Consider the following 14064-nt stretch of genomic DNA (forward strand, 5'->3'; position numbering starts at 1 on the left):
CCTTCACTTCTTTCCTTGTGGCAGGTGTTCAGTGCAGTACTGCAGTAATCATTTCTGAAGGAGAAAAGGTGCACTTCTGCAAGTGGCTGTGAACTGTCTTAAGAAAGCTGTACAGCTGTATTAATTCCACATCAAATATTTCATATGAAGATAATAAAGTCCAAGAGTGCAAACAGTCCTTTTGACATAAAAACCACACTGCAGCTTAAAAAATATTGATTTTATTCACATGTCTAGCCTATTTAACAGTGGATCACACTGGTAGGAACAATCACAAATACCTAGGTACATGATTTCATCAGGTTCTGCTCTGTGCATGTTGGGTTTGAGTCAAGCACATACTATGGCATCACCAATAAAGACAATGATTGCTGTTCAAAGCTCAGATTTGCCCCATCTCCTTGGTCAGCTTCCAAGCCCAAATAATCTCTTCTCCCACTGTGTGTGGGATTCTCTACAAAAAACCTTATTCTCAAAGTCCGAATCAGCAAACGGCCTGAAGCACTTGCTCCATCTAAAAATTCTGTTTACCTTATGGTAAACAGAATTTATTTGGAAGCCTTCAGGTTTTCAGGGCAACAATCAAAAAACCCCTTCCATCCACAATTCCTCATAAATATTGGGCCAGGCTTGTATTAATCAGCCTAGCTCCAGTAAGGGAGCTGGAACAACTTATCTCACTACATGGTCTGGCCTGTAAATCCCAACTGTCTTCCTTGAAAGAATGCATCAGAGCAAGGTTTCACAAGCAAAAGCAAAGCAATCCCGTAACTAACATTCCTGCTGTTTGTGCTGGCACACAGCATGGTCTGAAGTCTAAACTCTGACCTGTGTGCCATGTGTCTGAAGGGTAAAAGTCTGACCTGTGTGCCATGTGTCTGAAGGGTACCCATAGACTTCTGCATCGTATTCACATCTTTCTAAAGGCAGCCTGCACTTCACTTGACTCTGAAGACAACTGCCCTTGCAAGAAGGACCCCTGGTAGCTCTGGTGACCCATAGTCAGCCGCATGGCCTTGCCTCACAGATCAGCAGACACAGGAACCCAGAGAAGTCCTACACTGCAAGCTAGCCTGCACTAAGATGTAGAGTAGGTCTCTGTTTTGTTTGCACCCAAACAATAGGAACGTGGAGGGAATGTTGCCTCCTAAGAACAGTGGGCTCACAGCCACACTGAGGACTATTGAGCAGACCTGCTCCAAAAACATCTTTGGATCTCTCACCTTTAAGCCTAGTCCTATAAGCCTGTTTGAAGTCAGAAAGACACAGGTCATCAGAGGATCAGACCCTCAGCCAGCAACCATAAGGAGGTATTATGGTCCTAGCCTGGTAGAGGCGTGAAGAGCTGCCAAATTAGAGTGAGCTGCCTTCCACCTCCTTTTCCTCACACTTTGACTGTGAGGCTAAAAGTCACTCAAAAAAATGTGGAGAGTGTTATTGATAAAGAGTCCTAGGGAAGTTGGGTGCCCAGCATCCATCAAAGTACCTTCTGAAAATCCCAGTCGTCATGCTCAGGGTATTCTCTACTCTGTTCTTCCTCTCAGTCTCTCCCCTCCCAGAATCAATTCTTTCTACCCATCCTCCCCCTCTCCTATGCACAGAGCTGCCAACACACACAGGGTGGATTCCCCTTTGGCCATGGATGTTGGCCTGCACGCCTGACCTTTGCTGCTGCCAAAGGGAGGGGATTCCAGGCCAGAGCATCCCTCTCTGCACTTTGCTTTTCAGGGCTAATTGGGTTTTCCATTAGTTTCAGCACAGCACAGCATGGACTTGGAGCTTGAAAAGCAACACAGGTTTTTTATCACAACGGAGCAATGGGGGATGACTTCAGAGCATTTTCTGGGAACACTGTATACAATTATATTACATTTTCAGAACTAGCTGGCTATTGTGCCTTGTAAATCACAGGAAAGACTACAAACAGTACTACTTCAGTGAAACTCCCTACAGCCACTGAAACTAAGTCACTACCTCCTTTAGAGCAGGCAACGGACTCGCACGTTCACAACAAGAGTTGACTGTACATATGCTAAAGCAAGACACTTCATAGGTAAATGAGAAATACCTCTAGTTTGGGCCCATCCCTTAGATATCATATGCACCAACAGGATGATTACTACTTGTAGAGCTATGTGAAACATCTACCATTTATCTGAGTTATGAAAATACAGTTTTAAATAGCTCAGTAATCCAAAGCCGAAAGACAAGGAGTCAAATGGACAGACTTTGGCCACTTGTTGATTCCCTAGAGAAAGCGATTTGCTCTTCTAAGGCCTGACCTTAACCATTTGCCAGGACTGGATCCTTCACTTGAAAAAAAGGTTTAAAATAAGTTTCAACAATGGAGTCTTTTTCCAGCTTCCCACAGGACTCGGTTCTTGTCTGGGGCTTTTGATGAACAGCTCATAGATTGCTGCTATTTAGCCACTGGTGATGGAATCTTGCTTTATGTAGCTTTCCCAGAAATGAGACACATTTGAATCTTGTATGGGATTCTCTCTGCCTCCTTCTCCAATCCCAGTTGACACGCAGTTTCAGTTTCCTGCAACTAAGAGTGTTAGCCCCTTTGAAAACAACAGCAACAACAAAACAGCAAAGCAAGGAAACCAGTTTCCTGTCCATAAATGTTGTATTCCCTGCACACAGGGAAACTTCACCAACTCTACGGTTAGAAGATGCAACAACCTCTTTTTCGGTATCCTGACGTGAGAGCATTGCAGCATCCAGGATCCATCCTAGTAAGGAAAAAAAAAAAAAAACCAACAAAAAGTGTTACATGTTAAACAAATGCCCAAGACAAATGTATTATTTTGCATGGACCACAATTAAGATATATCAATCTAAGGGTTTGTTTCTTATTGAGAATGTTTGAAGGGACTGAATTTGAAGGGGTATCTTGTCAATATAACTGCAGCTGGCTACAATGGAAAGTGCTACGTTTCTTTGCTTACCTTGATGCCTGGTGGGATTTGATTTATGGGGGATTTTTCCTTATGCCTGCTGGGAACTGCACATGTGTCTTCTTGAATTAGATGAAATATGCATATTAAGAGGTTGCAAAATTTGGTAGGATGCATTAGGGTGCAGTGCTGCTCCAACGACAGAGTCCCAAGGTCTGACCTGGGCCCTCTTAATTCCTGTAGGTGTTTTCTTGGTGTCTAATTTTAAGTCCTTTTCAGACAGATATATATTAAAAATTTGGCTTGTAACTCTTTTCCTTCAAGCCAGGTTCAGGGAAGACTATCAGAGCAAGATGGAATGGTTTTTTTCCTTCAGTTGGATCTGAAACAACTTGTTGAGGCAACTAAAAGAAAATGTGTTGGGCCTGCAAGGACTTTTCTTCGTTGAGAGATTTCTCCATTGTCATACTTTGATGTAGTCCATTCTAGCTGCATCTAGGTCCATCTGTATTAGTGACACATGAAACCTAAGGGGCTACGCATAAGTTATTAAAAATATCTGCAGTCCTCCATAACAAAAGAGAGAGAAAGGGAAGACAGAAGTAACTGGAATAAATGTGGCACTTGGGCCTTCCTGAATTAGACAAAGTCTGTTACAATCTGAAAAGTCACATAACAGTTTTTCATAATGCAAGCAATACCTACATACCTTTTCCCTCTGCATGTCAACAGGGCAAAGCCTGAATTCTGCCAGTCTAACATGCCCCTAAAGGTTATCTGTTGCTTTTTTCTTTACACAGGATGGCTTACGTGTCGCTATAATACATGGTTAGGATCTGATATTAATTTAATCATTTTTGGACTGAGTTCCAAGCAAACAAAAATCTGAGGGTCAGAAAATTTAATTGTGTGACAGGGCTAGTTGCAAGTATAAAAAAGTAAAGCATATACCTTGCCTAAATGCTATGAGTAGCTCAATCCTTGCATTGCAAGGAATTTACACCATTTATATATTTACAAAGTATTTTCACACCATTTCCTGCTCAGTACAGGGGTGTGAAAGCAGCTTATTCCACCACAAAGACCATAGACTTTCCAGTTCTCGTGCTCCCACAACTCCTGCTACTGCTCAACAATGATCCAAGTAGCCAGTAAAAGACCAAGACCAGGCTATAAAAAGAGTGCACTAGTGAGAAGGCTCTGGCCCAGAAAGTTGGTTGCAAGATTGCCAAAGCCGTTAGGAGGCAAAAGAAATTGGGAGAAACATTAGAGACAGGAGAAGCCTACAAAGTGCTCTATTTTAGATTCAGAAAGGAGAAAATGGCAGTGGTACATAACATACATAAATATGTATATGTAATGTATATGAAAAATATAACTATAAATGCATTCTTACACAGAAGCTACATATACAGGCAAAGGCTATAGATATATAGAGATATGTAAAATATTACAAGTGAGAACTCATAAAATGCATTTGCCTTTCAAAAGGTTTTCTAGGAAAAAGCCAACTCTACCAACAAAAGGTATGGCCCACCTGCCTTGAGTTCACCAAAACTGTGAGAAATCTCTGATTTGCAGGCTAACTCTGTGCTGATCTTCAAAGCAAAATTCCCTCATGGAATTCTCTTTCATGTAAGCTTTTTCCTGCAGGTTTATATGTTGGGGAGGGAAGTTTTCAATTCAAGTATTACAGAGAATGAAAAAGTCTGTAGAGACCAGACTGGACAAGTCCAGCTCATAGCTTTCCAAAAATTCAGAGCAACAATATATGGATACGAGTGATTGCTTGGAGAGACCTCATCAGAGACCCTATCAGACAACTCACAGGCAGACACAGACGTCTGCAACAGCAGCATTAAGTGAACCCACGACAAATTTCTATAGTTTTCTGCACAGTGAACAATCATAGTGGGGTTGGTTGGTCTGATTTCTGATTCTTCTATTAGTTTTATACTAATGTACTTGAGGTGGATCCTCCCCAAAGGCTTTAGAGATGTTCTACTGGAAAAGAGTAGAGTATTGAACATATTCAAGAGTTGATATATGGGACCTCGTTTTATCCACTGTGTACATTAATTATCCAACAAATGCTTAAAAGTTGTAAAATATACTTCCTTATAGCTTGTTTCCCTGATGTAGAAGGAGAAAATCCATGCTGCTTCATCATTGTGAATTTATTTAGTAAGGCTCCTTTGCAGCAAAAAGACTCCTCTTGCACTGGAAGTAGTGCATGGTTAAGGTATGTAATGTCATCTGCCTGTCCACGGGAAGATTATGCAAAACATAACATTAGTAGCAATAGAAATGGTCCCAGTAAATAAAGAGAGACATGACATAATCATTCAACATCGAAAATATTGTCAAAATCCCAAAGAGAATGGCCAAAGGACAGCAAAACTCTCATCTTAAATCTTTCAAATAAGCAAGGGATTAGCTAGTATAATGGCAGCACTGAAGGTCTGATATGAAAGTAGATCCAAGTCTATAATGGTGTACAAAAGCACCAATTAAATAATGATTACTATCACTCACACAGAGAAAGGGACAGGAAGGACTTTGACTGGGCCAGAAGAATGCAGAGTGACTGAAGAGGATTATTCTATGCCTATAAGTCTGAAAATGTAAAAATAATAAAGTATCTGAAAGGAACTGACATGAAGTAAGGCAACTGTGGAAGCATAATATAAATTAAATACTAAAGTACTCCTTTTCAGCCTATGACTTACTCATTACTCAGTTATTGCTTACCTACTTTCACATAATATTGTAATAGAAAGTACAAAGCTAAACCAGGAATTTCCAAAGTGGCTGGTGATGTCGGATGCTCACCTTGACACTCCAAAGGGACTGAATTTCAGAAAGCAGAATGCGGGTCTTGTACAGGCATCCAGAAACAAAACCACCACTTTCTCTCCCATCACACCAGACGGGGAAGAGCCAGCAAGGGTTAGTTGCTTCCTTTTGTAAAACAACTCAGGGGTGAGGGCACTCATCCAGGATACAAGACACCTTCTTTCTGTGCTCTCCTTTCCCGCAGCTGCCTCCAAAGACTGGTCCAAAGCTCCAGGCATTAGCAATTTGGTGACCAGGTGCTCTGAGAGATGCCTATTTATATGGTCTTTGCAAAGTGTTACGATTTCAAGATCCACTGGCAGAACGACAGAAGAAAGCAGATGGGCAAGTGCTGGTAGAAAAATTCTCACCCAGGAAAGAAGGAAGGTGCAAAGAGCAGGAGGTCTCATTCCCTGCTCCAAGGAGTGCTCTGGAGTCATACCTCCTCTTCTGCATCACTAATCCTATGTCCCACAAAGCTTCATCAGCAAGGAGAACATCCTGCTGCTCCTGAGGAGAGGGATCTGAGGGTCCTGGTGGATAGCAAACTACCCATGAGCCAGCAATGTGCCCTTGTGGCCAAGAGGCCAATGGGATCCTGGGCTGCGTAGGGAAGAGTGTGGCCAGTAGGTTGAGGGAGGTCATTCTCCCCCTCTGCTCTGCACTGGGGAGGCCACAACTGGAATCCTGCGTCCAGTTCTGGGCTCCCCAGTTCAAGAGAGACAGGGAACTGCTGGAGAGAGTCCAGCGAAGGGCAACAAAGATGATGGAGGGATTGGAGCATCTACAAGATGAGGAAAGGCTGCGAGAGCTGGGAAAAGATAAGGCTGAGGGGAGACCTTATTCATGCTGACAAGTATCTAAAGGGTGGGTTGAGGGAGGATGGAGCCAGACTCTTTTCAGTGGTTCCCAGGGGCAGGGGCAGGCAGGACAAGGGGCAACGGGCACAAGCTGGAACATGGGAAGTTCCACTCAAATAGGAGGAAGAACTTCTTTAGGGTGAGGGTGGCAGGCCCCTGGAAGAGGCTGCCCAGGGAGGGTGTGGAGTCCCCTTCTCTGGAGATCTTCAAGACCCACCTGGATGCCATCCAGAGTGACGTGCTCTGGGCAACCCTACTTTGGCAGGGGAGTTGGACTGGATGATCTCTAGAAGGTCCCTTCCAACTCCAACAGTTCCATCACTCCCTAAACCAGTCCCCTCTATTGCCTGGTGGCCAGGGGGCTCTCCTAGCAGCATGGGTCCTGCTCACTGCACAAAAAGAAGCTGCCCTCTCTCATGTCATGAAAGAGTCCATGCTCAGCTAAATAACAAAACAAAACAAAACAAAACAAAACAAAACAAAACAAAATAATGGGCTGTATCTCTGTTATCGGGGAGGATTCTGCCTTGTGAGTCCTGCTTCTGGACAGCCAGGGCGTAGAGCTTCACGAACGTTGTGGAGGGTCCATGGCACACCCCAGCAGAGCTCTCCAGCCACAAAGGAAGCCGCTTAGATGCTTTAAATGCCGAGGCAGGCAACTCGCCCCATGCGGATGGAGCCTTGGTGGCCAAACTCTACCAGAGGTTGCCAGGTTGCCCATCCCAATGTCAAATACCCCAGTAGCCCGCAGGATGGCACTGTGCCACCCCACAAACTCCTCACTGGCTGGCTGGTGGCGCCTCCCGACAGCAACAGTCAGCCTACGGCAGGCTTTTCCCCGCCACAGGTTTTTCCTTTGAATTTTCAGGCTTTGCAGGATTCAGCATAATTCTGCAGGTTCTCCCATGCCAAGCACCGCCAGCTGATCTTCTGTGCCTCTGCTCAGAAAGATGGCCATCTGCTTTCTGTGGGCATTTTGCTTGGATAAACAACAGTAAGCGTAACCCCCGAAAGGGTTAGCCTAGTACCTACACAGCAACCTCCAGAACAACTGCTGCTTTTTGGTGCTGAGAAATTCTATTTGGTAAGCCTGAGGCTAATTAATAACAGCTACTGCTTACTTACAACAGACTTTGTATATTCAAAGCGCTGTACAAAACTAAACGCAGTTCACAATCTTGCTAATTACCACATCGTTTGCACTCTACTTAAGATCCCTGCAGAAGCTTGGAGCTTGTTTAGCCACAGCTACCCAGCAGGGACTGGAAGGGGGCTCAGGCTCAAGACTGTACGTGCACATGCATGGAAACACCTGGCACACATGCTCCAGCTCATCCACACCGTTTCATGATCCTCTCCCCTTTATAGGTCAAAGATGGAGCCAAAGCACAGACATCAAAATTTGTACCGTGCAGCCGATTTCCAAGCCTTCTTATCAGCGTTTGATGATCCTATGACACAGGATTCAGAATTTTCCCTTGACTCACAAAGCATCCCTTCAAGAAAAATATTCTGGGAGAACTGCAGAGTCAATGACTTCAAATTAAAATTCAACATGACATCCGTGTTCTTATTAAAATTTTTGAAAAGGATCACCCAGGTCAATTATTTCAGTTTAAAGCTGCTCAGAAGATGAAGTAACTTGAGTTTTACTCAGGTTGAGTCTAGCCTTCCTTAACAGCTTTAACTTCAGTTGCTGACCCTCGTTAAAGCCTTATCTGTTTTATCTTCATTGCTGTTTTAAAAGGGTTTTGGTTGGGTTTTTTTTGCGTTATGGATATACCCAGGGAACCAGCACACAAAATCACAACAGAATATTAGAACTGGGTCCACAGCAGAGGCAAAGACAACAGTTGCTAAGGACAACAAGCTGCTGGGGACAGCAAAACACCCAAGGTCCTGCCGTCTGCTCTGCTTATACCTGAGCCCCGGGAAGTCAGGATTGTGGCTGGTGGTGAGAAGCGTGGAAAGGGGCTTGGGGACAAGGAAACTGTTGTGGTGGTGGTAATAGTCATCTCCACTCCTTGCCTCGCCCCTGCTCCCCAGGGTCCCTCTGGCTCAGCTCTCCTTTCTCTCTCTGTTGTTCCCCAAGGTGTAACTCAGGCCCCAGATACACAGCAATATTTAATTTTGCCTTCACAGCTGAGACACGTCAGGCTAGCGTGGTGAAACATTAATAAACTGAAAGCAAATTGCATTCAGTTATAAGAAAGTTGCCACTCTACGATGAAGTCATGGAGGTAAAAGAAAGTACGGTGAGGGAAGGCATTGCTTGGGTGGGCTCCTGAAGGGGAGGTGTGAATGGAGGTAGCATGGTGCAGGTCATACACTCAGGGGATCACCAGAGCAACAATCACCTGGAGACAAGGGGGGTGATCAAAAACAGACACGTAAATACAAGCAGCAAGTTCATTTACAGCTCGCTAGTCCCTAAGAAGTGGGTAACTTGGGTTCAAAGGGTCGTTTGCTCCTGTTGCTCCTGTTGCTCCTGTTGCTCTTTCACTGCCAACTACTCATACAGCTTAGAGCAAGAGGCAGGATTTTTTTCCTGGCTGATTAGTTAAGTATCTATACACCCACTATAGTTCACCTGAAGACCCAGTAGTCAGGCTTACAATTATTGATGGAAAATATGGAAAGAGGCGTAGGGGCACAGGAAAATACTAGCAGAGGCCACGTCACTGAAGCACGTAAAGAGGGTCAACATCCTATTCATCCTGTTTCCAGCTGTGAAAATAATTATGCCCTTTATGGAAGTTACAACCACATGAAATCAGAAACAGGTTTACAGAGAAGGCTTCCAGGCTCCCAGCCCTGCCTCACTTGCTTGTGATGCCCTAGAAGAAAAAGAGTCATTTACATTACCTGGAGAAAAATGAGTTTATCAATGAATACATTGATTGTTCCTATAGATCCTTATCACTGATAAACACTCAACTGTATGCTGAGCAGAGAAAGATTTTATTTCCCTTCTACAGTTGTAGGAATTGAGACTTGGGAAAAATGAAATGTTGGATCCACACCAGATCCTGACCAGAATGAGCATCAGTCTGTTCACAGACTGGTATGGCGCTGTGGCAGATCTGACAGCCAAAACTCAGAAACATTCAAATGGGAACTTTAGTTACACTTCAAGGCACTGAATTTTCAAGATAACAGGTCTCATTTCCTAGCCAGGTGGAAAATTGACCAGCTGAAAAACTAAGGACTTCTAAAACACCCTGTACCACTCTGCCTAGTTGGCATCAGAAGAAAAACGCGTCGACGTATGAATACCAGCTGAGAATTTGGCTCCACTTGCCTGAAACCAACTGTCTGCAACAGTAAGGGTGTTAAAACATTTCGGCCATCAAGAAAATTCTTCATGTGTCATGGTGGGCACAAAGACATGACAATGGGCCCTCCCCTAAACTGTAAGTGACTCAGGGACCTAAATACGCTACAGGGCAGGAAGGAATTTGCAAGAGGATTCATCTGGGCCTTTCCACATATGGTTGCCTCTGAATCACCAATATATGACTAAACATAAACCACGAGGAGCTATAATTGCTATTCTGTGTATCCTCACAGTCTTCTGAAAGACCATAAAGGACCAAAAACTAGCAAAGCATTTAGGAGGATTAGTTCTTAACAATGCCAATGAAAACCTGTAAAAAAAAAGATCTTGCCAGATTCAAAGTGCAGATTTGGCTGCTCAGTACCAGTCATCTGCTGTCATCCAAATTACCTCTGAGCTTGGAGAACCAACACAAATCTATCAGAGAGATGGCGAACTCCTCCCATCTCCAGTGTATTTTCTTCTGCTGCTTTGATACCTTGGTCTTGGATTAGCAATTCAAGGGGTGAAAAGAGAAAAACCTGCATAAATTTACTTCTTTTGGACTGGCTGTGAAAAGCTGATGTCAGCTTCTTATCTCCACAGCACATTCAACGGGCTTTCAATTTACCTTGCAGCAAGTCAGCTCTGGGCTTTGTCAGATATAGAAATATTTTGCACGCCTTTAATTATAAGGCAGCCTGCGAGGGAACGGAGAGTCACGAACAAGGGGGTTGCACTGAATATTTTGTGTCTGAGCCTGAAAAACAGAAATCAGATCAGCACGGCCAAAGGATTGGCCCAAAGCCAACACGGAGCTAGGTAACAGCAGGACTTGTTAGCATTTGGGTACTCCGTGAGCTTCGTGCGCGGGGCCAAATGTTTGCCTGTGTCTGTTTGAGCATCACTGTCCATATGTTAGTTACTACTGTTGTGACAGTAAAACAGCACAGTGTCCTTAGGGAATAGGAGTCCCCAACTATGCTTGACATTATATAGGTATTAGGTAAGAGATGAAGCATACTCAAAAAGATCTCCCAGTCTAAATTGTTTCAGGAATAGGAGCAACTAAAGGGCATAATATCGTCACATTTTATCGCCAAAGCAGTGAGATCTGTGGGACATTCAAAGGCCATGTGACAGTACTGGGGACTGTCCCTCGACTCCCAAGTCCAACATTTAATTACAAGGTCTTCCTTTATTAAGTGGTCTCTTAACTAATGAAAAACCTTACACAACCTTTTGATGCAACTCAATAATAAGCAGAAATGCCAGGGTGTTTTTTCTGCTACGTGCACTACATGATTGGGGGGTGGAGGATGGAGAGGAAAGCTGCATCAGCCTCCCAAACCCATCACCGCTCTATCCCAGCTGCAGCTGGCTTGATCAATATGTATTCAGACATCTTCAATGGAAATGTTGATTAACGGTTACTATGCAAAGAAGAGCTCACTACCCATCTTCTCTGAAATCCACTTAGCTAAGTGTTAATGGCAGTCCACAAATCTGAGCAGTATTTTTTAAAGAGCCAGCGAAAAAAGGTAAGTAAGGAGGTGAGCACACTGCAGATAGCACCTTCTATGTCCATTCTTCCCAATACAACCAGAAAATAATCAACCAGAAAATAATCAATAATAATTTGGGGGGGGATTGTTTGTTTGTTTGTTTGTTTGTCTTCTCCCATTACATAATCTATGAGTAAAAAGCTCCTACAAGATTACCTGCTGAGTGGAAACAGGAGGAGCTCAGAATTCGTAATGGCATGACAGTGGTGATTGCTGCAGTAGGATCCTCACCATTGATATGTAACATGCCTCAAGACCAATTTCGCATACACAATGGCAGTGTACATGATGTAACAGCAAATTTAGAAGCACATAAACATATGCTGATGGTGGTTTCTTTCATCAATTTCAAAGTGAACTGAGCTCAGAAACAGATGTAACACGTCCCTATGGTTCAAATGAAACTCACTGGCTCTCTCGATATTTGTTATAATTTCTTTTTTTAATTTGGCTTACTGCCATAACTCAAGAAATTATGCCAAGCGCTTGGGACAAGCCCTTAAGACAACTTATGGCCAACTGGATTTGTGTGCACCATCCTGCTAATTCCATTGATAAAGCTCAAGTGGTGTCCATATTCACATGCTTTCATAATGTGCATGGCTACTCATAAAACTTCCTTTACTTTGCTTTTCCTTTCTTTCTCCTTAAAGGACAAAAAGCAGAGCTGTTTCAAAGTTAAAGAGCAGAACCAGCTCGCCAAAATATAGAAGATCAGAAGATAATGGTTTCCTCACAGAAGTGAACAGAGAGCAGCAACTAGCTACAAGACTCAAGGACAGATTCTTCTTTGCACTTTTGTTACACAGAGCGGGGTGGATGGGTGAAGATCCCACCTTGGTCAATATCTATTCTATCTGCTGAGCTTAAGGGGATATTTTGTGAGACTGCCATAGGACGAAATGAACTGAAAGAGGTAAGAGAGGAAATGTGAGACTTTATTCTGTTTCCATCAGAAAAGTGTCTGGAATAGGAAATTATTCTGCTAACCTCTTCAGGCCGGAGTGGTCATTGTTATCAACTGCTCTGACCTTCCACTCAACAAAAGTTGTTGAAGATCATGCACTGCTGTTGATTTCTGCATCCAAATCAGATAACCTGGCTGAGTTGCAGCAGAGATGGCTCAAGGCTCTTCTCAGAATTAGGTGCAATGCACTGTTCCAATGATTCTAGAGAGCTCACAGTTGTGAGGAACTACCAGAGACCCCAGGAAGGAGGAAGGTCAGTGCAGAGCTGGAGAGCTCTGGACAGGGAGAAAGGACCAGACAAGGTCAGCAGAGGTTCCAGGTTAAGAAGAAGAGCAGTGAACAGAGACTGGTGGTTTTTAAAGGACATGAACTTCACTTCTTTATCTGGACTAGCTCCTAGAATGGTCTGGTACCCCCTGCCCCATCTTACCCCACTCCCAGGACTCCATTCTCTTCCCTCAGTCCCACAGAGGAAAAACAGAATGGTATATGAGCTGGAGGACACAAGAAATGAGGGAAGATCTTACAATTTCTCATCTATTTGGCATCTCAAATACATCCCAGGTGTAGGCTATTCAGCCTGGAATAAGTTTTCATTTCTTCTTCTTTGTCTGTTATATTAGAAATCACCACTTTCTTTCCAGGGTAAACTTATTCATTGCCACTTTATGCTCTGTTGTTCAAACACCAACATTGCCTTTTAGCTTAAATAGCTCTTGCCTCTTTTGGCTACTCTGCCCATAGTATTTTTTTAACTATAGGTCTTGCCAGTTTTTTGCTGGCTTAGAAAAACCAGGCTCTTCCAGCTTCCTCTTGCAAAGCAGTTTCCATTCACCTGATCATTCTTGCGGTTCTTCCGTGCGTCTTTTCTGACCAAATTTAGGTCACCAAAAAATGCACACAGCATTCCAGATGAGGCCTTACAGAAATAACATTTCCCGGGTGGTACTGAACGTGCTCCTTCTGAGACTTTCAAAGATTTGCACCTGCAGTCTTTATGGCTGCAGTACTCTGGTGGCTCAGTAAGTGACACGAGTACTCTGGCCAATCTTAGTATCCCCAAACATTCTTTTTGTCTGTCTTCCCCAATAAATAAGCTTGCCACCAAAATCCCTATCAAGACTTTAATGTCTGTGCTATTTAATAACCTTCCATTTCTTTAAGTCAATTTTTCAGTCATCTAGTTCTGTGTCCTAATCCACAGTCTTGACGATGGCGCTTGGGTTGCTTCATTGTAAAATTTCATAGTCTCAGCTCTACTGCTAATATTTTAAACAACCCAGGACTAATCCTTGAGGAACTCCTTTAAGAACCTTCCTCCTGTCTCACACTGCTTATTTACTGTGTTCTTTACTAACTCCGATTCTTCTATTCACCCTTATCTGCCCCATCTCAAGTGGTATTTTTCCATACAGCACGCTAACAGCTTTTATATGAAGCTTTTTGTCCAGTTTCAGGGAAGGCATGACTGACACCAGCGGAGTTAGAGCAGGAAAGAAGTAGCCCAATTTGTATAAACTTAGTATTCCCAGAAAATGGAGACTGTGAAGCCAGCAGATGTATAGCCAACCTACCAGGGCTGCAACAATTTTCACATAGCCATAAGAGCAAAAAAAC

At 43.5% G+C, this 14064-nt stretch overlaps 1 protein-coding gene across 1 annotated transcript in view; it reads right to left on the reverse strand.

Annotated features, from left to right (window-relative positions):
• Positions 1–205: 205 nt before the first annotated feature.
• LOC106885880 (potassium voltage-gated channel subfamily A member 6-like) overlaps positions 206–14064 on the reverse strand; it is a 33170-nt gene continuing 19311 nt past the window's right edge. Inside the window, exons 4-5 of the mRNA XM_014938396.1 lie at positions 864–2738; positions 206–828 (exon numbers count right to left, since the gene is read on the reverse strand). The gene's annotated coding sequence lies outside the window, so the exon portion shown is untranslated. The remainder of the gene's footprint in view (positions 829–863; positions 2739–14064) is intronic.

The sequence above is a fragment of the Calidris pugnax genome, unplaced genomic scaffold, assembly GCF_001431845.1.
Source record: "Calidris pugnax isolate Ruff unplaced genomic scaffold, ASM143184v1 scaffold47, whole genome shotgun sequence".
In the NCBI taxonomy this organism is placed as follows: domain Eukaryota; kingdom Metazoa; phylum Chordata; class Aves; order Charadriiformes; family Scolopacidae; genus Calidris; species Calidris pugnax.